The sequence below is a fragment of the Salvia miltiorrhiza genome, chromosome 2, assembly GCF_028751815.1.
Source record: "Salvia miltiorrhiza cultivar Shanhuang (shh) chromosome 2, IMPLAD_Smil_shh, whole genome shotgun sequence".
NCBI classification, from domain to species: Eukaryota; Viridiplantae; Streptophyta; class Magnoliopsida; order Lamiales; family Lamiaceae; genus Salvia; species Salvia miltiorrhiza.
In genome coordinates, this window is record NC_080388.1 from 27,067,557 (window position 1) to 27,090,483 (window position 22,927).

Below are 22,927 nucleotides of genomic sequence, written 5' to 3' on the forward strand. Positions count from 1 at the left end.
ACTTGCCACCCCCTCCGGTTAGTACCTTTTTAAATTTGTAAAATATTTAGAGCTACGATTGGCTACGATTTAGAGCAGTATGTGGAGCAATCTTTTCAGGTGACGATTTTATAATTGGAATAATGTTATTGAGATAATTATATTTCATGTGTACATTTTGCTTGATTTTTGGGTTACACTCTTTGTATCCACTATTACACGGCTTCTAAAGGGATGCACGACTTATGTATTAACATGGAACATGGTTTTGTATATGCACAGTGTACAAAGTAGATATATGCATGGTGTATGCACAGTTTGTATATGCACGGTTGGATAGGGTTCATCTACCCATCGATGACATACAATGTTCGTATGCACTGTATACACAATTTTGCCAGAGAGGTGGCCACCTCTCACGGACACCTGACCGGCCAACCCGCTCGATAACTCACGGTCACACGTGTACACTAGCCCTGGCAGGATAGCTATCAACTGCTCAGGACCCGAATTCGATTACATAACACATCAGATAGATATCATACTAAACTTGAAACATTTATGGCAAGACAACAGTTGTAATAATTTCAATTCAAAGATTTTGTCATGAAAATAACTTGCTTGAACGTAACATTTAAACTAATTTGATATATATGAAAGTAATGCCCACCTGATAGAATCTCTCTATGGTACAGTAGCTCCTTGATTGATTATTAATCTCGCGCTTGACCTTTATTACGAGAATATAAATAAGATACTGCTCGAGCAAAATCCTCAAATAATGAGAATACAGAATTAACGATGCATGATCCTCTTATGCATGATTTATTATTCGGAGATAATAATTGGGAAAGTTCTACTATTAATCCAGACTGTCGGTCTTACTACATAAACCATCTAAGTTTCGTCTCACGAGGTCAAGTAATTGACCGTAATAATCCGTTCTCATCAGGGTGTTCTAATTAGTCCAGTAAATAAATCTCACTCGAGGTGATTGATAGAAAATAAATAAATACTTCGGCTTATTCGCTTTATAACCTCTTAAAATTTACCCGGGCTAGAGTAGGAACAATAGTAATACTATAAGTTCGAATAATTAGAAGGGCCCACATAAGGCATCCTAATAATTAATTAAGTAGAAATGGGCTTGAATAATTAATATGAAAGGCCAAATTGAAATAATTCATTGGCTTAAGTAGTTAAATAAATCCTGGCCCAAATGAATAAATAATCAATAGTTGAGCTAAATTAAATAAAGTATGCAAGGCTCAACTAAATAAAATTCCAATCCATCATTTACAATTAGTCCGAGAATAGAATGATTTATGCTGGGCTTAAATTTAAATGAACTCGGCCCGACTGAAATAAAATGTGGCTCAAATGAAATAAGTCTATAAGATTTCAGCCCACATTAATAATTAAAAGGGGATACATTAAAACAACAGGCCCAATTAAAACAAAAGAAAGAAGCCCAAGCTAATAAGAATAAAGAGGAAGCCCAATCTTCTCAAAATCAGCCGGCCCAAAAAAAAATAAATGAGGAGGCCCAAATCCTCCCCCTCAACAATCGGTTCTCTCTCACTCTCTCTCACTCTCAAATTCAGACGCCGCTCAAGACCTCTCTCTCTCTCGCCCGTCCTTTCTCTTCGCGAGCTCCGCCGCGAACTGGTCCGGCGAGGACGACGGCCAGCCCAGCCTCCTCCCTTCGTCTCGTTTCTTCCTCAATTCAAATCGTCAGCCCTAACTCACAAATTGAAGGTCGCCGTCTCCGCTGCAACTGGGTGTCCGGCGAACGGCCGTCGTCTGCGTCTCTCCTACGAACTGCTGCTGTTGTCGTCTCTCAAAATCAGGGGAGGTCGCCCCAAGATTTGAGCCCTAATCCTTGCCGTCGAAAGTCTGTCGCCGCTGCGACTGGATGCCCTAACTCACAAATTGAAGGTCGTCGTCGCCGCTGCAACTGGGTGTCCGGCGAACGGCCGTCGTCTGCGTCTCTCCTCCGAACTGCTGCTGTTGTCGTCTCTCAAAACAGGGGAGGTCGCCTCAAGATTTGAGCCCTAATCCTTGCCGTCGAAAGTCTGCCGCCGCTGCGACTGGATGGCCGGCGAGATTCGCCGCTTTGGTGCGCCGCTGCCTCTCCGGCATTTGGCTCTCCCTTTTCTGTCCGTCGAGCTCCGACAAGCAGCAAGGTTCTGCTCCGTCGCGCCGTCGCAGTCCCGACCGAGCGGAGATGCGCCGTTTCCGATTCGGAGCAGGGCATCCGTCCACTCCTCTTACTAAAGCTAAGTTCTTCTTCTAATGCAATCTATGTTTCGGTTATGCAAATAGTAGGCATTGGTTAAGAATGTTGTGATTTTGCTACTGCCTAGGAAGGTTCTCTAAGCAAGCTGTTGAGAAATCCTCAGTGCATCTATCATGATACGAAGTCTCTAATTGTCTTATGTCTTTTATGAAACACATATGTATAACTCTCTACTTGATGCATAAAGAAACTGAGGTGAGTATGAATAATGTTTGAGTAAACTGAACTGGAAAATACCTTGAGATGGTGTTGGTTGTTGTTATGGTTGGATTAAATGAAGCTGATAGGATCTGAAATAGAATTATATGACGTTCCCTTAATAATGCAGGAGGAATACATGGTAGAGCTAGAGAGTTAAAGCATGGCTTACCCTTGAACTTGGCAGAGTAATGAATGAAGGTTATCTCTCTACTCTTGTTGTTCTTCAATAGATGCAGGTGAAATCATGGAGAAAGGTGGGAACATTAACTTGGCAGGAACAAGATAGGGACTGATCTTCGATAATTCTTGGTGAAAACAAACTGAGAGTGAGTGTTGTATTTGTTGGCTGAAGTTAACAACTAGTAGAGGAAGAAGTTTCTGCTGCAACTTGAGTATGATATGGAAAAGGTGGGTGGCTGGAGTATGGGGCTGGATTGGATGGGGTTAGATGGGATGGGAGCAGCCATAGGGGTGGCTGATTGACTCCTGCTGTACTTGGCAGCAGAGGGGAAGGGTGGAGAGAGGCTGCCCTCATGCAGCTCACGTTTCCCCACTTCATTCTCCCCCTTTTTCCCTTTTTTTTTCTCTTCTTTGTGTACTTGGTAGATTATGGTGTAATTAGGAAAATAGAAATGGAGATTGATTGGGAGTAAAAGTCTGTAAAGTTTGAGAATGAGATTGTGGTGAATAAATGCAGTATTTTCTTATGCTTCTACAATTGTAATATGAATCGCGTGCTCGTATCTGCTTGATACTGTCTATTTAAATAAATCTCGTTTTTCGACATATGATTTCCCGCCTTGCTAGAATTGACAGGTTGTAAAATGAATCTAAATTAAATCCGTAGATTTAATTCGTTCGTTGTTCTAATATCTATATTAAATCCGCAGATTTAATTAACTCACGAGTCGGAAATAATCTACGACTTAAGTAATTATAAATAATAAAATCGATAGTTCGATCTCGCTTAATAAATAACATGATTTTGCTAAGTCAGTTATAACTTTTGAAATAATATCATTGACTGCTTCAATAGTATAAATTCAGGATCATAAGCTGAATTCATAACAGGATAATAATCGGGTTTCATTCACTGATGATAAATAATAAACACGCATTACTGGATTTTAATATATATAAAAAAGAGCGGGTCACTACAGACTATGAAGTAGAGATTCAATTCGTATGATGTTGTGTGTTGGATGCATGGAGGTTGTCCTATTAGGTTGTCCTATTTATAGGCACAGACCACTTTATGGGAGAGCCTGCAGCATTGATGTCACAGCCCAAACCCATTTATTTTCCTTATTATTTTTATTTTATATTATTAAAATTTTTAATTTATAAAGTGTTTGAAAAGTATTTTATTTATTGAATTTATGTTAGTCTAGTCGCGCCCCTAGTTAAACAATACTCCCTCCGTCCCCCATTTGGGTGCCGGCACGGAAACTAAGAAAACTGATAAAGTTGTTTTGAATGGGGTAAAAATTACAATAGGGGTAGTTCTAATGACATTGATTAGTTTGTTAATATTTTCTTGTCTTTTAGTTGTTGAGAGTTTAAACAATCATATTCTTTATTGAGTTCGATTTTAATGTTAAAGACTAGTATTTAAGTTTTATGCCTATTTTAATTCTTGTGTTTTTTTTAACATATTCATTCTTGTTTTTTTATGCCTATTTTAATGTTAAATACTATTTAATTTTTATTTTATTGTATAATTGTAGAGAAATCAATTGATTAGTTGGCACTAATATATAAAAATAAAATTAAATTTACTTTAATTTGTCAAAATATAAATATAAAAATTATTATCCACACATATATTATGTGTGGTTTAAAAAAAATAATAGAGGTGCACACCAAATATAAAAATAAACTTTATTAAATAAAATAAAACTTAAAAAAGAATTACCGCCATATAATAATTGTACAAATAAATTTTCTGCTACATATTTTAAATGTCAATAATTAATTGAAAGTTTCAAATTGTTTCACCTACACATTTTTCAAAATATGTGTGGGTAAAACATCAATTAAGATTTACATAAATAATTAATTAAAGCCAAAATATAAATGTAGCTAAAAATATTTTCCCACGTTTCTTACATGTCAAGAATAAATAATGATAAAAATTCATTACCCACACATACATAAATAAAACTTAAAAATAACCGTAAAATAATAAATGTCACGAAAATATTTTTACCACACATTTTAAATGTCAATAACTAATGAAATTTTTTTGTGTGGATTACCTACACATTTTGAAATTATGTGGGGCTAAACTACCACACATTATATTATGTGTGGGTAAAAACTCAATTTCTTGTAGTGCGGAATTCACACGTGAAGTCGAGTTAATTTTCAGAACATATTTATTATTCCATTGAGCTAATCAACAAACACACATAGCCCAAAAGCATTTAAATCGGGCTGTAGATACAATTGGAGATACAATTTGGAGGGTTTGTGTGTATTTCTTCCACTTGTTTGAGTTCAAAGAAAGAGTAATTTAATTTTGGGTGAAATAGGATTGATTAGGCGTGGGGGAGTGGGTTTCGTAGTTTTAATTAGTGAGTTAATTGTGTGGGTTAATTGCATAGATTAAATAAAAGTGTGGATTTATTAATGGCATAAGTTGTAAATAAATTGAAAAGTAAAGGGTATGAATGTACAAAAAGATAAACAGGGCACTTTTTCGTGGACAAAAAAAAAGGGTAAGTAGGGCACTTTTTCGTGGACAGAGGGAGTAATAATAATAATAATAATAATAATAATAATAATAATAATAATAATAATAATAATAATAATAATAATAATAATTAAGCTTTAAAAATAAAATTTATTTTCACAAATATAATTATATAATAAATGTTTGTAATTATTTATGATTAGAAAACAAATAAATAATTAAAGCTTGAATTTCTAAAAGAACTAAATAATTGTATCCATATATATATATATTATCCAAGCTTATGGTAGTACCATAGGACCAATTCTTGACCACACATTTATGACATGTGGCGCATCAAGATGGTGACATGTGGCAAGGAGCTTCCAAGCAATCCAAGACAAAATCTGGAGAGGGGTAAAATTGAAATATAATTTTTGAAATTAAAAATTAAAAAAAATATATATTTTTTAGATTTTCTCAAAATAGATATATTTTAGATGCATAAAGTCTCACACGAATATACATAAAGTTTTAACATGAAATGCATGCATAACTTTGAACAGAAAAATGCATTTGATTTTTACAGTTTTGGTATTTTCACCACCCCACCCCATACCACCCCCCCAACCTACCCCACACCATCCCCCAACCCTCCCCATTACCACCCCCCAAAAATAGGCATGTTTCACATGCATATAAAATCAAACGAAAATGCATAAAGTTTTCACATAAAAATGCATTAAATTATCCTCCCTCCGTCTCACTCAAGATGCTACATATTCCTTTTTGGGTCGTCCCAACGAAGATGCTACATTTCTATATTTGACAAAAATAAGGAATTTTAAACACTTAATTAACACTAATTAAGTATTTCTTTATTACCTCATCTCTCATACTTTATCACTTTATTACATTCTCTTTCTTACTTTATCACTTTATTATTTTCTCTCTCCTACTTTATCACTTTATTATTACACACTTAAAACATTAATCTACAACTCTTTAAATCCCGTGCCGAAAAGCAAATGTAGCGTCTTGGCCGGGACGGAGGGAGTACAAAAATGCATTTCATTTTAATAAATCTGGTATTTTCCGGCACCCCACCCCTGCCCCACCCACCCCCCATTTTTTTTTCAAAAACTGATTTTCTGACCGCTGACCCTCCCCCAAGCCAATTTTTTTTTTCAAAAACTGATTTTTGCATTTATATTTTTTTACACACGTTTTATAATATTTTATTTTAGGGTATATGGTTTAGGGTTTAGTGTTTAGGTTTTTAGTGTTTAGGATTTAGTGTTTAAGGTTTAGTGTTTAGAGTTTAGTTTTTAGGGGTTTAATTAGTGTATAGGTTTTAGTGTTTAGTATTTATTTTAGGGTTTGGGTTTTAGTATTTAGGATTTAATGATGTTTAGATTTTAGTGTTTTAGTGTTTAAGGTTTAGTTTTTAGGTTTTAGTGTGTAGTGTTTTAGTGTATATAGGTTTTAGTGTTTAGTATTTATTTTAGGGTTTTGGTTGTTTAGAGTTTAGTGTTTTAGTATTTAGTATTTAGGGTTTTTTTAAAAAAATGTATTTGCAAAAATAATTATTTGTAGTTAATGTTTTATGCATTTATATTTAACAGTATATGCATTTTATTGTTCTTGATTATGCATTCTTCTCTTTTATATACACACGTTCTATAATATTTTATTTTAGGGTATAGGGTTTATGGTTTTTAGTGTTTAGGTTTTTAGTGTTTAGATTTTTAGTGTTTAGGGTTTAGTGTGTAGTGTTTTAGTGTTTAGTATTTATGTTAGGGTTTGGGTTTTAGTATTTAGGGTTTAATGATGTTTAGATTTTAGCGTTTTAGTGTTTAAGGTTTAGTTTTTAGGTTTTAGTGTTTAGTATTTATTTTTGGGTTTTGGTTTTCGTGTTTAGGGTTTAATGATGTTTAGTGTTTAGGGTTTAGTGTTTAGGGTTTAGTTTTTAGGGTTTAGTGTGTAGTGTTTTAGTGTATAGGTTTTAGTGTTTAGTATTTATTTTATGGTTTGGGTTTTAGTATTTAGTCTTTTTTATATACACACATTTTATAATATTTTATTTTAGGGTATAGGGTTTAGGGTTTAGTGTTTAGGTTTTTAGTGTTTAGGGTTTAGTTTTTAGGGTTTAGTGTGTAGTGTTTTAGTGTATAGGTTTTATTGTTTAGTATTTATTTTAGGGTTTGGGTTTTAGTATTTAGGGTTTAATGATGTTTAGATTTTAGTGTTTTAGTGTTTAGGGTTTAATTTTTAGGTTTTAGTGTTTAGTATTTATTTTAGGGTTTTGGTTTTAGTGTTTAGGGTTTAATGATGTTTAGTGTTTAGGGTTTAGTATTTATTTTAGGGTTTTGGTTTTAGTGTTTAGGGTTTAATGATGTTTAGTGTTTAGGGTTTAGTTTTTAGGGTTTAGTGTGTAGTGTTTTAGTGTATAGGTTTTAGTGTTTAGTATTTATTTTATGGTTTGGGTTTTAGTATTTAGGGTTTAATGATGTTTAGATTTTAGTGTTTTAGGTTTTAGTGTGTAGTGTTTTAGTGTATATATAGGTTTTGTTTTGTATTTATTTTAGGGTTTTGGTTTTAGTGTTTCGGGTTTAATGATGTTTAGAGTTTAGTGTTTAGTATTTAGGGTTTAATGTTTAGGATTTAAAAAAATGTATTTGCAAAAATAATTATTTGTGGTTAATTATTTCCAGCCAAAAAAAATTAATTTTTTTCAAAAAATGTAATGCATTTTTGTGTGAAAGTATATGCATTTCAGAAATTCAGTTCAATGGTCAGAAAATCAGTTTTTCAAAAAAAAATTTGGGAGGGGGGGGGGGGGGGGGGGTGGGTGGGGGTGGGTCAGTGGTCAGAAAATCAGTTTTTGAAAAAATAAAAAAAAAAAATTGAGGGGGGGGGGAGGGTTCAGGGGTGGGGTGGGGTGTCACGACCGGACCTAATTAAGGATAATTAAGTCGGGGAAACCATGACTAAGGGAGGGAAATTAGAAGCGGGAATAGAAAGGGGTGAATAAATAATGAAGGCTCGAAATCAAATCATTGTTAAGGAGGGACAATCATAAGATAACTGTTGTTTAGTCGCAAGGACTCGATTAACTCGTAAGTTCGGATGAACCCGACTTAGCTTAAAGACATATTACTTGAGAGTATGCAGCGGAATAACATAATCTGATTACATGTATGAAGACATGTATCCAAGAGTCCATTTATTAAACTTATGACAAAAGCTCCGCTCATCACTTCATCTTCATCAGCCATTGCTCAACCTGCACATTTAGAAATATATGCAGGGCTGAGTACAAAAGTACTCAGTGGGCACGTATGCCTAAGTATAAAAATACATGCTTCAAAACTGTAAATTGTCATGCCATCATAAACAGTACAGCAAGGGAGTTTTTCGCTAAAAGGCCCAAGCTTACTAAATCCATTTGTGATTCTTAAAGTTGGTCTGCAGACTAAGTTCTCTTGTAATCTATCATATCTGGAACTGTGTGCCGGAGAGGTGGCCACCTCTCACGGTCACTTGACCGGCCAACCCGCTAGATGACTCACGGTCATTGGTGTACACTAGCCCTGGCAGGATAGCTATCAACTGCTCAGGACCCGAATTCGATTGCATCATTGGCAAAGCCAAAGCAGATAGATATCATACTAAAATTTAAACATTTTATGGCAAGACAATACTTGAAATAACTTTAACTCAAATATTTTGTAACGAAATAACTTGCTCAAATGTAACATTAAACTCATTTGATAGATATATATAAAACTGAAATTAACAGTTAAATCATCTCATGCATTCATTCGTATAAGAGGCCTACGACACGCAGGGGATCTCTATATACGTATAGTAAAAGTAATGCCCACCTGGTATGCTTAATGAAGTAGAGATCCTTGCTTGTTTACTTTATAAAGCCACTCGAACCTTCATTATAATGAGGTTCCCAAGGTAAGATTGTATAGATAGACAAGAAATAAATAGAAAAGAATTTCTAATTGAAACTTATATCTCTTGAAACTTTAGGGTTGCTTCCTCTAATCTAAGTAATCTACTTATATGGACTTCACTAACTAAAAGCAAACAATAACATCATATCTCTTGGGATATCTCAAGTTGAAAAAAACTTAAGAGTAGACTAATCCATTCTATATAGATTAGCTTACAATTAATAACTAAAACATCAATCACTTAGCATAATTCTATTCATAACTATCCCAAGTAAGAAATCTCAAACATGTATTTATATATGAATCTCAACTTTGAAATATCATATAAAATCAACCTCTTTAAAGAAAAATACAAGCTTTACATTTTTAGAAATCTCTCAAAGTCTATTTTTATTAGAAAGTTACAAAAATACAATACATTAAGTGTATGAGAAGTTATATCACAAAAGGCAAAATCTGCCACCGAACTTCGCTGCTTCGCGCAGTACATTTCAGAAAATAAATTAGCATATCTAATGGTCTCGGATTTAGCTGAAATTTTGCAGAGAACGACTACACATGATGAAGTTATTACAATAAAAATTTCAAGTTATTTGGACTACGGAAACATCATCAAAAGTACCCCGAAACATACTGTTCTGTCCAACCCGAAAACTGACAGCAATGCTCATTGACATATCACTCATATTTTTCTCAAATAAAAGCTATAGGATCTCAAATACATCATCCTAATACACATTAGCATGCTTTAGCTTAAACTTAATTCATGTTTAACACATCAACATATAGTAGCATGCTTGATATCCCCCAATTACTATCGTATGATCTCATTTTACAACTCAAAGAGTACAATTACACAAGCATCAAACATGTAGCTATCTTATATCAAGAATTCCCACATCCATTGAAACTAAACTATTAGAAAATTATGATTTCTTGCAAATAAAAACTCAAATAAATCTCAATGATTCCCTCACAAACATATAAATATATATACGCAGCCAATTGATGGAAATTAAGAAGATGGAATTCTAGGGTTCTTGAGGGAATCGACAATTGGGGGTTTTATCTAGCTTTGATTGTTTTCATCCTATCACTAAATTCTAATCAGTCTCTAATTGAAAGCATAGAGAAATTAAGATAAAATATGAATATGAAGCCTATCCTTCCAGCCCCCACTTTCGAAACAAAACAAACAGAGTAGATAAGAGAATTATTGTTTTCTCTAATTTCTATTGTGAATAGAATACTTGACTATAAAAATTCGTACCTGTACTCTTGGATGATTATAAGAGGATTCAATTGTTCCGAAAGCTTGGTGAGGAAACAACAAAAGAAATGAAAGAACAAGTGGGAGAAAATAGCGTCTGAGCAAGGAACTAAAATGAAAAGTAGGTTTTCATGTTTTCTTGAAGTAAAAGAAGAATGGAGATTATACGCATGAAAGGGAAAGTCGTAGGGAAGATAAGGATAAAGAAAGTAATGACTTCTCCCATAAGCTTTTTCTTGTTCTAATCCAAAAACTAGATATACATGCTATTTTATTAATAAAGTTTTAAGGAAAATGTTATAAAATCCACTCCATATTACTCCTTGTGCATATATCAAACCAAAATCCATAGACACAAGTGAAATAGAAAATTTTAAAATAAATAAATAAAACTTCAAAGGTTACTTTAACTCAAATTTCTTGTGAGATAAAATCCCAAATAAATTCATTCCTAAAATTAGGAAATGAATTTGCTAAAATAAAATTCTTGCTATCTCAAATATGATCTCAAATTCATGACTTAATATTAAATCATCACTATTAAAATAAAAAGCTCATAGATAAATAATTAAATAACATCCGTCACTTCGATTAGTCGAGCGATAAGTCGACTAATAATATTTCTTATTTATCACCAATCTCATCTCTGAAAATAATAAAATAATCCCTTTAACTAGGAATTATAAACTTGCTTCAAAGAATAAAATTAATAAAGGATGCAAATTAAAAGCTCACGATATTTTAATAATATCTCATCTCATCTCTGTGATTCTACTTCTCTTTCTTCTTTTAGATAATAGAAAATAGGAAATAATATTAATAATATATACTGTAGTGAAAAAGCCGGGTGTTACATCCTTTCCCCCTTAAAGAAATTTCGTCCTCGAAATTTGACTACGTTAGAAAATAATTCTAGATACTTGTTTTTCACATCGATCTTGTGCACTCTTGGAATGCGGAACATTGAGAAAAACTTCATCCTCTACAAAAAGTTTATGTTGCTCTTGAGGTTCCTTGAGCAGTTGTCGATTTTGTCGGATAAGCGTAATCATTTATTCAACCGCATCAGGTCCTGTCACTTTTCTTTCACTTACCTCATGTCAATAGAGTGGAGATCAATATTTCTTTCCACAATAAGCTCCACATGGTGTCATATCAATTGTTGCCCAAAAATTATTATTGTAGGCAAATTCAATGAATAGCAAAAGCTTTTTCCCAATTCATCCTTCGATCTAGTGCATAATGCGGCTTCTGAGTACGCATGATGCACCTTGAGATGGTCGTCTCCTGCCCTCTGTAGGCGGGGAATTCACTCCTACCGTGCTAGGGAAAAGACAAATCATTTTTGAAAAGAGAGTTTTGGAACCCGGATTCACCCACGATTGCCAGCGTCCCTTCTGCTAAAGCCGCCGCTTCTTCGCTCTAGTACAATAATCTATATCACATCTTCCAAGGTTTAAAGATTTCTCTCAAATTGCTCATCTATTGTTGGATGAAAGGCTATTTTAAAATATGGCCGAATTCTCAAAGTTGAAAGACCATATAAAATCGGTCCTCTGCATCAAAGATGGACTTGGTTATGCATTGTTGCAAAGTGAAAGAGTTATTGTTAATGGGTCATGAAAATTTAGACCGCAAGAACTGAATTGCTCAACATAACTTGGAGCTAGCAACAATAGTATTATGAAACGAGATGTGGAATTGATACACCTCATAAAAGTTTAAAATACTTATTCGAGCATTAAGATCTAAGTATAAGGCAAAGAATATAGCTCGAATTAATAAGGGACTATGATTGTAGAATAATTTGTCACCCACGCAAAGCGAATATAGTAGTGGATGCCTTGAGTAGAAAAACTCAAGTTAACTAAGGATTTCTCCTTACCCATGAAGAAAATTGATCAAGGAATTCGAAAGGTTGAATTTAGATGTGGTTTTACCACCACAAACCATAGAAGCTGTAATTGCAATTTCAACAGTAACTCCTGATTTGAGAATCAGAATTGTTACAATACAAAGGAAATATGAAAAGTTAGAAAAATTACGGGTAAGGATTATGATAGAAGAGATCAATACTTGCCCAAAAGCTAGGGGTACTGCTATCATGTTTGAGAAAAGTTGTGTACCCAATACTGAACGGTTGAGAGTAAAGCTCATGATACGCTATATAGTGCCCACCAAAGAAGCACTAAATTATATCAAGATCTCAAACAAAAGTTTGGTGGGAAGAAATGGAAATGAGATATATCTTCATTAGTTGAAGGAATGTTTGGCTAGCCAACAAGCAAGGGCACTACATCAAAACTCTATGAGAAGTTACAACTACTATATGTGTCAACCTTCTAAGGCGCATATCGAGATATGTCACATAATTCTCAATCATATTCAACCATGGTCTTCTTTCCTTGCTTTAAATTGTTAAATTACGTCTCCTTTTTGCTGACGACGACTTATGAAAACATATTCTTCATAAAAATTTCTGTGAACTGGCCCCAAATAAGATTCTCTAATCGCTCGAGGGTATATATCTTCTGCTTCGTCTCCCACTAATAAGTCGATCCTTGTAGTTGAAATAACATACAAGAAGGCGCTCTTGATCATTGTATCTAAGCAAGCGAAACTCGCAAAACTCTACTGCTTCTTTGAACTCTAACTCTACCGCTTAACTCGCAATAAAGGGATTTTGACAATGAAAAACTTCTGCTATTCTTCTTTCAAGTTGATGGGGACGAGTAGTTCTTTAAATTATTCACATGGCGGATAGCAGATTTTCATTGCTTCTTTGAGACATCATGCCGAGTAAATACACAAAATTCTCAAAATCGAGCTTTCATCCCATCAGTAAAGCAATCGCTGCTAATTAGCTATAAATCAACTAAGTTATAAAACTTATACACAAAAATTCAACCATCTAAGCAATTAAAGCTCAACGGCCTAGTAAATGACTACTTTGATCATTTCATAGCATGGGAAAATTTGCCTCATTGATTTCTCATACAAAAGATGAGAATATACGTTGCAAAAATGATCTTAGTACGTACTAATTGTGATGCAGTAACTGTATAACGTCACTTACTAGTACTAGGTTACAGTGCCACTGACATAACTCGCTACTGTGTCATCAAACTGTCTATATCTACATCCATCCAATGTATAGATATACGTACACACCATCATCTAAAAGATTTTCATTGCTATGCAACAAATGAAAATCCCCCACATATCAAGATACAAGTATTAAAATATGAACAACACTTTATCCGTTCAAGAAGTTCATATTAGTAGAGGATACTCATAAATAGACCATGTTATTCATATTCACCCACTTGTAAACATGTAAACTTCTCCAAATACTAGTTTCTTGCAAAATTGCAATATTAATAACTTTCTTGCAAAGTTGCAATATAAATTTGTTGCAGTGGTTAGTAGGCGATCACTATTTGTGTACAACTTGTTGTTGTCAGGACCCACTCTGATCCCTTCTCATGAGATAATATGTCCCAAAAATGTGACTTCATTGAGCCAAAATTCGCATTCGTTGGACTTGGCATAGAGACGCTATGTTTACAACGTTTTTAAGACAATTCTCAAGTGTTTCTCATGGTCTTTCTTGTTTTTCGAGTAGATCAAAACATCATCTCTGAAAATTATGTCAAATTTGTCTAAGGATAGATGAAACACTCGGTTTATGAGATCCATGAACACGACTGGTGCATTAGTCAATCCGAATGACACCACTACGAACTCATAATGGCTATATCTAATTCGGAAGGCCATCTTAGGTACATCCTTTGACCAAAACTTTAGTTGATGATACCCAATCCTTAGGTCTATCTTTAAGAATACAGTCACTCCTCTGACCTGATCGAATAGGTCATTTATCCTCGACAAGGGTACTTGTTCTTGAATGTCTCCTTGTTCAACTCTTTATAGTTTATACACATTCTCAATGTGCCAATTTTCCTCTTTCGAAAAGAATGGTTGCACATCGGCGAGATATTAAGGAAACATCAAGAAATTCTCATTCGATGGTCACATCTCTGATGCTTTTCTCGGTTCTTTGTTCTCCATGAAAAATACACAAGGTAGTCCGAATATTCTTTCCTTATCATCTTTATTGCGTCGAGGGTGGAGATGATTGCCTTCCTCTTGCTCATGCTAATTCCATGGAAAAGTGTCAGTTCATTTCCAAGGGTCGAAAAGAAATTTGTCTTTTGTTGCAAATGATGGTAGTTTGGTTCACAGTTAGCTAATCCACTCCTAAGATTACATCAATGTCTCCCATCGGTATAACATACGAGTTATTCACCATGACTTTGTGAGTGAATTTATGCTCAGCTTTAAGCTCAAGCACACATGTGTTATTGTTGTTGTTGTTGTTGGCGTGGTTACTACTCTTGGTGTGGTGGGGCAAAACATGGATTGCTTGCAGATACGGAGCCTGGACAAGCAAGTTCAGCATAGACCCGTCCCTTGTTCCTTATTTAAACAACGGTTTGCATAATGCCCTTCTGGCTACTGTGTAACAACCTTCACTTCCACTCTTCCATTATTGCAGCATCTACCATGGTTCTTGTTACAATTTGGGCAGGGCAAGATTCTTTGTTGGTTATCTCCTATCTGTCTAGGAGTACCCTTTTGGCTTTTGTAGCCTTATTGCTGGGATGATTGCCCCTGCCATGGTGTCTTTTTCGCTTGACAACTGTTACTGTTGTCCTCTTTTCTTCTTCCTCAAATGTTCTGAGTTTGTGCCTGTGAAGGTGTTGGCATAGGCGTCGTTACTGGTCTTTCTCTCGACATATCACAGAACATCCTATCGTATTGAGTAACGGTCATTATTCCCTACTTTAGATTGTAAAATCCACTTTTCTTCTTCTTGCGATAGCTTTGGGGTATATACTTATCATATATTTCTGTTTAGAATGATCCCGCGTAAAATTTTCTAATTGTTCAACTGTCATCATTTTTCTCTGTGCTTTCCTTCCTGGTCTGTAAAACGCAAATGAAATTGAAAATGCACTCAATAGCTCTTACCCAAGTCTCAGCTTTTGCTGGATCTCATGTCCTACTGAAGGCAGGTGAGTTTTGTCGTGAAATAGTTCATCTATTCTATGTTCTAGTTATATGGGTGATGGGGCTATGTTTTTTTTTTTTTTTTTTTTTTTTCCTAGCCCTAGTACCTTCATTACCTTAGGGAATTCTTCTCCCTCTTCTTGGATGCCCTTGTTTTGGTGGCATACTAATGAGTCGACATACAATCATCAAAACATACAGTTGTATATCATCACTTCTGTAAACCATTTCTTGATTCTCAAATCTTGCTCACACTCTTTCTCATGAAAGTATATAAATAACATAGCGGAAGTGACTTGCCGCAAAAGACTGATAGGGTTGCTACATAGACACGGGAAAATTAATATCAATGAGGACTATTTCATCAACATTTGAATATAGATATGGTGATCTATCCAAGCATTATACATGATGAACTGGCTATCTTGCAAGGTCATCATGAAAGGGCTCAGTTCCGAAATGCCCTATGAACCAGCGTTTCCGTACTAATACTAGTCAAAATAACTAAGCCAACATAGGGCATACAAAAGCATCGAAATGATCGTCGTTTTCGAAATACACAAATAATGTCCTACTAAATGCACAAGAGATTGTCTGATGCATTACGTGCTTGACCCTTGGGTTGAAGCATACGTGTTTGACTGATTTAATCTGATGAGTATCTGTTTATCCTTGGTCACAAAAAATCTACCAACAGTTAGTAGATCACAATGATTCAAATCACAAATGGCAATTAGACAAAGTGTTTCAATAATTTGCCAAACAATTGAAAATGAATAACCATAGGGTAGAAATGAATTGACTGAAAGGTCGAAGCAAAATGACCTAATAGTCTGAACCCGTTTGGCTTTTCAGATGAAGGTTTAAAATATATAGGTTTAAAGACCCATATATGACGACTACTGAGATTTTGGCCATGTGGACTGGCCAGGTCCGACACAACTACTTCTCAGTCACTCGGAAATACTTTTCCGAACTTGGTAACTCTTGTTCATTGGCTGCAAAAGGTATACTTGGTCTAAAATCACCACTTTCATTTAAACATCTTGAACATGTCCTTGACAATATTCTAGAGCTTCTCAAACTTAGAGTCTGCCTCCTAATTTAATGCAATCCCTAAACATCTTCTATAGGCGAAATAAGGTAGGCTCAACCTTACTCAACAATCTTTCACTACATGATTTTAAATGTAGTACTTCTAGTACTTAGTGTTCCTTCACATAGCGCTTGAAATGCAACCATATAATTTGAAGCACTCTTCCGTGTCATTGCAAAAGACCTTCTGAATCATCACGCCTTCAATAAGGAAATAGATTTTGCTCCTCTGAGCATCTTTACAGGGTATGCGTCACCATACGTAATCCTAAGTCATGGAATGACCTTAGTCAATGCTCTCACTCCGGCTACTAAAAACTAAATGCCTAATCCAAGACGTTCTAAGTGAGGCGATGTCCTTGATAGGTTAAGGTATGTATATTGTAATACCCGGGCTTTTGATTACGTGATTAATTGCTTGAGTTTGAGTAATTAAGGTTTAGATCCCTTGTTTGATTTACTTTGTAAAGAGATGATGAGTTATATGAAGTTCCCTTGTTATTTTTAAGACGTTGAGATGTTCTTTTGATGATGTGTGGATGATGTGGGATTTTAAATCCGTAGTTGAGTTTGAGTATTTGAATAATTCGAGATAATTATTTGAATGAGAACGATGAACTCGGAAGTGAAATCTGAGTCCGTTAAGACGTTTTTGAAATTTTTGACTTTTTGACGATGAATAGTAAAATACGGCTATTTCGTCTTTTTGTCGACTTTCAAAATTTTACGTGCACGTCGTCGAGAAATATTCTTAGTTTTTCGATACGAGTCCAATAATGAAAGTTTTTATTTTTGGACGACGAGTGAATAGTAAACTGTGATTTCTCGATAAACGAACCGAGCTTGTTTATCAGAATTTCGAGAACGAGCTTGCGTTTTCTATATTTATATAGAATTACGAGTGTAATGAAAGTGAGTAGGAGTTAAGAGGACGAGTAACGAAGAATATGGGTAGTTAGTCGTTAAAACGAGACGAAACGAGATATTTAACGACTAAGTGGGATAATATACTATCTAACCTACCCTACCCTAACCACTCCACCAACCACCCAACCCCACTCACTCACACATATTATACGGCTGTATAGCCAAACACTCCACTCACACTTTAATCTCACACATACAACACCTAAAACACACACTAGTTCACGCCATTTTCATTTTAGCTTGAGCTCAAGCTTTTGACCTCCGATTTGAGCACCGAGACGAGCGCCGATCATCTTTTCGATCACGTATCTAAGTAGGTAAGATCTCTACCTACGTTTTGATGGTTTTCTTTTCGATTTTCGTCGACGTCGAAAAACGTCGATTCTCGACTTTATTTTGAAACGACGTCGGATCGTCGTGAAATTTTAGTATGTTGTTCTTGGGTAGATGTTGAGCATGTTTAATGAAGGGAGTAAGAACGGAACGAACCGTAGCTATGAAACCCATGAGGGCAGCCCCGTTTTTCACATATTAGCTTGTCTTTCGATTTTTGTTTGATCGTTTTGACTTGATATTTGTGCTTAGGGGTATGCTAGAATCGATATATATTAAATTCGTATTTTTCCAAGCACGAAAATTATATAAATTTTTAGAGTATGATTATTTAAATTCGTGAAGTTTGAGACGTTGCATAATGAATATTATTGCGTATATGTGTTCTACGATATCACATGAGCATGCTAATTGATTTACAATTTATGGATGATAATTGTTGAACGAAATTAAAACTGGAATTCTGTCAAAATTTTACAGCAGTTTCAAGCTTATGTTTCGATGAGTTTTCATTGCTTGATGGCTCTGAAATTTTAGTATGTTTATCTATGATATGTGTATTTCGTTGCTGCAAAATTTCATGTCTTTTGGATGATGTTTGCTATTTTAAAGATATTTTGAAAAATCCTTGACAGAATCTGTCAACTATTGGTAGACTTCACAAAAACGTTTATATCTATTAATCCATGAAGGATTTTGCATCACCGTTTTTTTTAAACGAAACTAGACTTCAATACTTTTCTAAAAACATAAGATTTCGATTTTTATGACCTCTGAAACAGAGCAGTTTATTATTTCAAAAATGCCCTGTTCTGCTGTCATATTTGTCCAACAGTAAAAGTGTATGAGTTTCATTGTTTATTTGGCAGATCATATGAACGTTTTCTCTTGTGAAATTTTAACCAAATCTTCAAGGATACCTTTAGTTTTGGATGATTAAATTTGATGGAATTTTATTAAGGTTTGCCTTGGTTTCTAATGGCCTAAACAAAATTGGCAGAAACTGTCAATCTTTGACAGCCTGCACTAAAAGAGCAATATCTCCAAAAACCTTTAACCTTTTTGGTTAACTACCATTTTTAGAGTGAACTACACTTCATGAAGTTTTTGAGATCAATTGGTATGAGAGTTTATGATGATTGAGTTGGTTGTTATGAATTTTTAAAGATGACACAAAAACAGCAAAACTTTCTAGAAAACAACTTGATTATATTTGTTTTGATGGATGATACGATATGACTAAATGGTGTGAGTTGTGAGAGTTATGATTAACGCACATAAATGTTGGTATCTGACACTCGAACAATTGGTGTCGAGTATAAATGATAGTTTACTGATAAAGAGTTTTGATGATTTTGAATTGTTTGGTTTGCGTTGAAAAGATGTCAAGATGTTAAGTTTTGAGTCGAGAGACGAGTTCACGTAGTGAGATTCACGCGTTGAAATCTCGTGGCTGACATTATATATGAATAGGTCATGCCGAAATTTTTAGTGAAATTAGAATTTGAGCATAGTCAATTCTTGTTGACTCGTGACTCAAATACATGCCTAATGGAAAGTTTAACTTTCTAATCGGATAATTAGACGAGATGAGAGCGAATAGATCTGCTAAGAAAGTGGACTTTTCGATGTGTTAAATATTTCTTTTAATTGAAGCGCTGCTAATTATAACATAAGGATGTTATAATTAATGAGTAATGACGAGAGATAATAATTGTTATATTGATTAACAATCAAGAGAGATGAACATTAGAGATACTAATGTTTTATAAAAGAGATTAGATTATTAATCGAGGTTTCTTTTATAACTTCTCACCAATTCTTCATAACGATGAAGGTCCTTTTGGGAAGTAACGACTTGAGGGAGAGAGTGACGTTACTCATTGATACAGAGACACAACGAGGTGGGCATTACTTTTACTATACGTATATAGAGATCCCCTGCTTGTCGTAGGCCTCTTATACGAATGAATGCATAAGATGATTTAACTGTTAATTTCAGTTTTATATATCTATCAAACGAGTTTAATGCTACCTTTGAGCAAGTTATTTCATGACAAAATCTTTGAGTTAAAGTTATTTCAAGTATTGTCTTGCCATAAAATGTTTAAATTTTAGTATGATATCTATCTGCTTTGGCTTTGCCAATGATGCAATCGAATTCGGGTCCTGAGCAGTTGATAGCTATCCTGCCAGGACTAGTGTACACCAGTGACCGTGAGTCATCTAGCGGGTTGGCCGGTCAAGTGACCGTGAGAGGTGGCCACCTCTCCGGCACACAGTTTCAGATATGATAGATTACAAAAGAACTTAGTCTGATCAGACGAACTTTAAGAATCACAAATGAACTTAGTAAGCTTGGGCCTTTTTAGCGAAAAACTCCCTTGTTGTACTGTTTATGATGGCATGACAATTTACAGTTTTGAAGCATGTATTTTTATACCTAGGCATACGTGCCCACTGAGTGCTTTTGTACTCAGCCCTGCATATGTTTTCTAAATGTGCAGGTTGAGCTGATGTGATGATGGTGCTGCAATGAGCGGAGTCTCCAGGGTTGTTAATAAATAGTTAACCTGTCTAGAATATGTCTTCATACATATGTCTAGCTACTTTCCGCTGCAAGATGTTGTTGATGTTATAGTATGTTATGTCATACTTTGAGTCTTAAGAGAATGGTTTCATACGATGTATAACTTGATTAATGATATTAATTAACTTTTATGCAGTCTTTCATAGACTGTTTTCAATTGAGTATTAATGAATAAAAATGACGAGTTTAATTAAGATGAGTAAGTTTTACGGCTATAAATGACGCCCCTTTTCTTCCCCTTTTTCTTTAACCCCATCCCTAGTCGTGGATCACTCGGCCTAACTATCCCTAGTTAGGGCGGGCTGTGACAGAGTGGTATCAGAGCGAAGGAAAGTTCTGAATTAGAAGTCTTGAGTTTAGTCTAGAATGAGTCACTAGACTAATAGTTATTAACAACCGTGAGCTCAGCGCACCATCACACCAGGCTCAACGAGGTATGTAAAATTTCAAAGTTTATTTGACGTTAAATTTTGAAGAGCATGATGTTGAGGTTATATGATGAGTTATGATGTTACACTTTAAAGGTGCATAGTTTGAGTTTGAGGATGACAACATGATTAATAATGAGTTATTATGTTGTAAGAGCATATGTTGATGTTACATGATGAATCATGAGAGCGTTTATATCATATGATGTTATATGATTGAGGATGCATAATTATGAGTTATGATGTGATGTATTTGAGATGTTTTGTGATGAGAATTGTTTGAGCAGTTGTGATAAGTCACGATGATTTAGATGAAGGAATCTAATGTCATTGTTAAGAGAGATTTTTTTTTTACTAAGTAGAAGGATGAAATGAGAACTTAGAGCTAAAGCTTGAGAGAATTAGCAATTGCTTTAAGTACTTGTTGGTTTGAATTATGAGTTTGAGTTATGAGCTTGAGTATAATAACATGATTAATGATGAGTTATTAGCATGCTGCAATGAGATATTGTACGATATGTTGAGTTGTTTGGTGACGCGAGTTTTGCTCACGCAACCTTAATGGTACTTGAGGAGGTATCATGAGCCATAGTCTTTGGAGATGGCTTTGAGAGAGAATTGTTGAGTTGTCTTACTGAGTCACGATGATTTAGATTAAGGGATCTAATATCATTGTTTAGAGAGATTCCCTACTAAGTAAAGATGGGACGAGATGAGAATTTAGATATTTTGAGCTTGAGTTTTAAGATAACAGTACTACTTAATAGGAGTTTTGCTAAGTTATGTTTTGTTTATTTCTGTTGCTGGAGCCAAGTAGAGTTAGTTCCTAGAGTCACCTTTAAGTTCTCCTTATAGGTTGGCCAGGACTGTTGGCACTGCACGAAAGTGGACTGTTGTGAGATCGAACTCAGGAAAGATCGGATACGAGGACGAGGCGTACAGTATGTGGTACAGAGATACCCTAGCAGATTTTCAAACACATGTTCATAGACTATGAAAGGATGAAAGCCTTATGGTTGTTACTAGACTGGATGGCATCGTGCACCTAGTCCCCGTGCTACCAATCGAGTGGTAGGATTGAGCAAGGAAGAAAGCCTCTCAATATGATGAGACATGTCGTCTTGAGCGCTGGACCCACATGAGATGGGATTTGTTACAGATATCTAGATTTTTCTATGCGGATCTACTGACCGGATGCCTGTTTTCTACCAGGGACTCTAGAAGAGTGTAGTAGATATCGAGTCGATCCTTGAGTATCAGTTACCAAAGATGATAAAATGATAAACGATAATGAGGATGAGAAGTAGCCGAGGAGGGCTAGAGTTGATGAGGATGAGAAGAGAAGTCGATGTAGGCTAGAGCTAAGGATGATCTTGAGAGTATGCGCGGTACACCCTCGTTTTTGATTAGTTGCAATTACATTGCGATGTATATAACTTACTTAGGAGATACTGGTACTTGAGATTTTGACATGATGATAGATAAGCATGCGAATTTAGTACCCTACTGATGTTAAATAGATGGATGTTCCTAGTGTGCTAAAGTAGCAACTAGATGAGTTAACTGGTAGCAATTACCGTAGGAGGTCCAGACCGAGACATAGTACTATTAATGGTGTCGATTTAGAAGGGACATTACGATAGATACTATGGTTTTTGTAGGGTTTAAATAACCCCTTTATGTAAGCCCTCTAAAAAGAAGCATTCTACTGATGGATATATTAGGTTGACCAGAGTGGTCTTTTTGTTAGCATTTCGTGAGTGCTTATTGCCTTACAGATGAATGTTAAGGTGACCGTGAGGGTTTCCTTAAAGTTGAGTTAGTAAATTGAACTTGAGTTTTGAGGATGCTTAGAGCGTTGGTCGAGTTGAGTTTTCCTTTTGTGATTTCAAAAATGCCTCAAAGATGTCATCAAGAGTGTGATGTGAAGGATAGGCGGGATAATACTCCGCCACCACCACCGCAACATGAGAGGAGAGTCGAAAAATATTGAACTTTCGAAACAAGAGTCTAGAACATAGGACCCTGAGTTTAAGCTTTTAGCTTGCTGGTGTGAACTTAAGTTTTGTTATGTATAGTATGTTGAGGGT

The 22,927-nt window shown here is 35.1% G+C and overlaps 2 long non-coding RNA genes across 3 annotated transcripts; one reads left to right on the top strand and one right to left on the bottom strand.

The window, feature by feature from the left end:
- Window positions 1-8,207: 8,207 nt before the first annotated feature.
- LOC131007724 (uncharacterized) lies at window positions 8,208-13,026 on the bottom strand. 2 transcript variants are annotated; one of them, XR_009096226.1, is made up of 3 exons: window positions 10,392-13,026; window positions 9,041-9,098; window positions 8,208-8,439 (listed from the first exon to the last, which is right to left on the bottom strand). It is a non-coding gene; the product is annotated as an uncharacterized LOC131007724 (long non-coding RNA). The 2 variants fall into 2 exon arrangements; XR_009096225.1 differs by having other exon boundaries at window positions 8,208-9,098.
- A 4,646-nt stretch (window positions 13,027-17,672) lies between these two features.
- On the top strand, window positions 17,673-20,566 carry LOC131007741 (uncharacterized). Its single transcript, XR_009096248.1, has 3 exons — window positions 17,673-17,803; window positions 19,657-19,723; window positions 20,327-20,566. It is a non-coding gene; the product is annotated as an uncharacterized LOC131007741 (long non-coding RNA).
- Window positions 20,567-22,927: the final 2,361 nt, after the last annotated feature.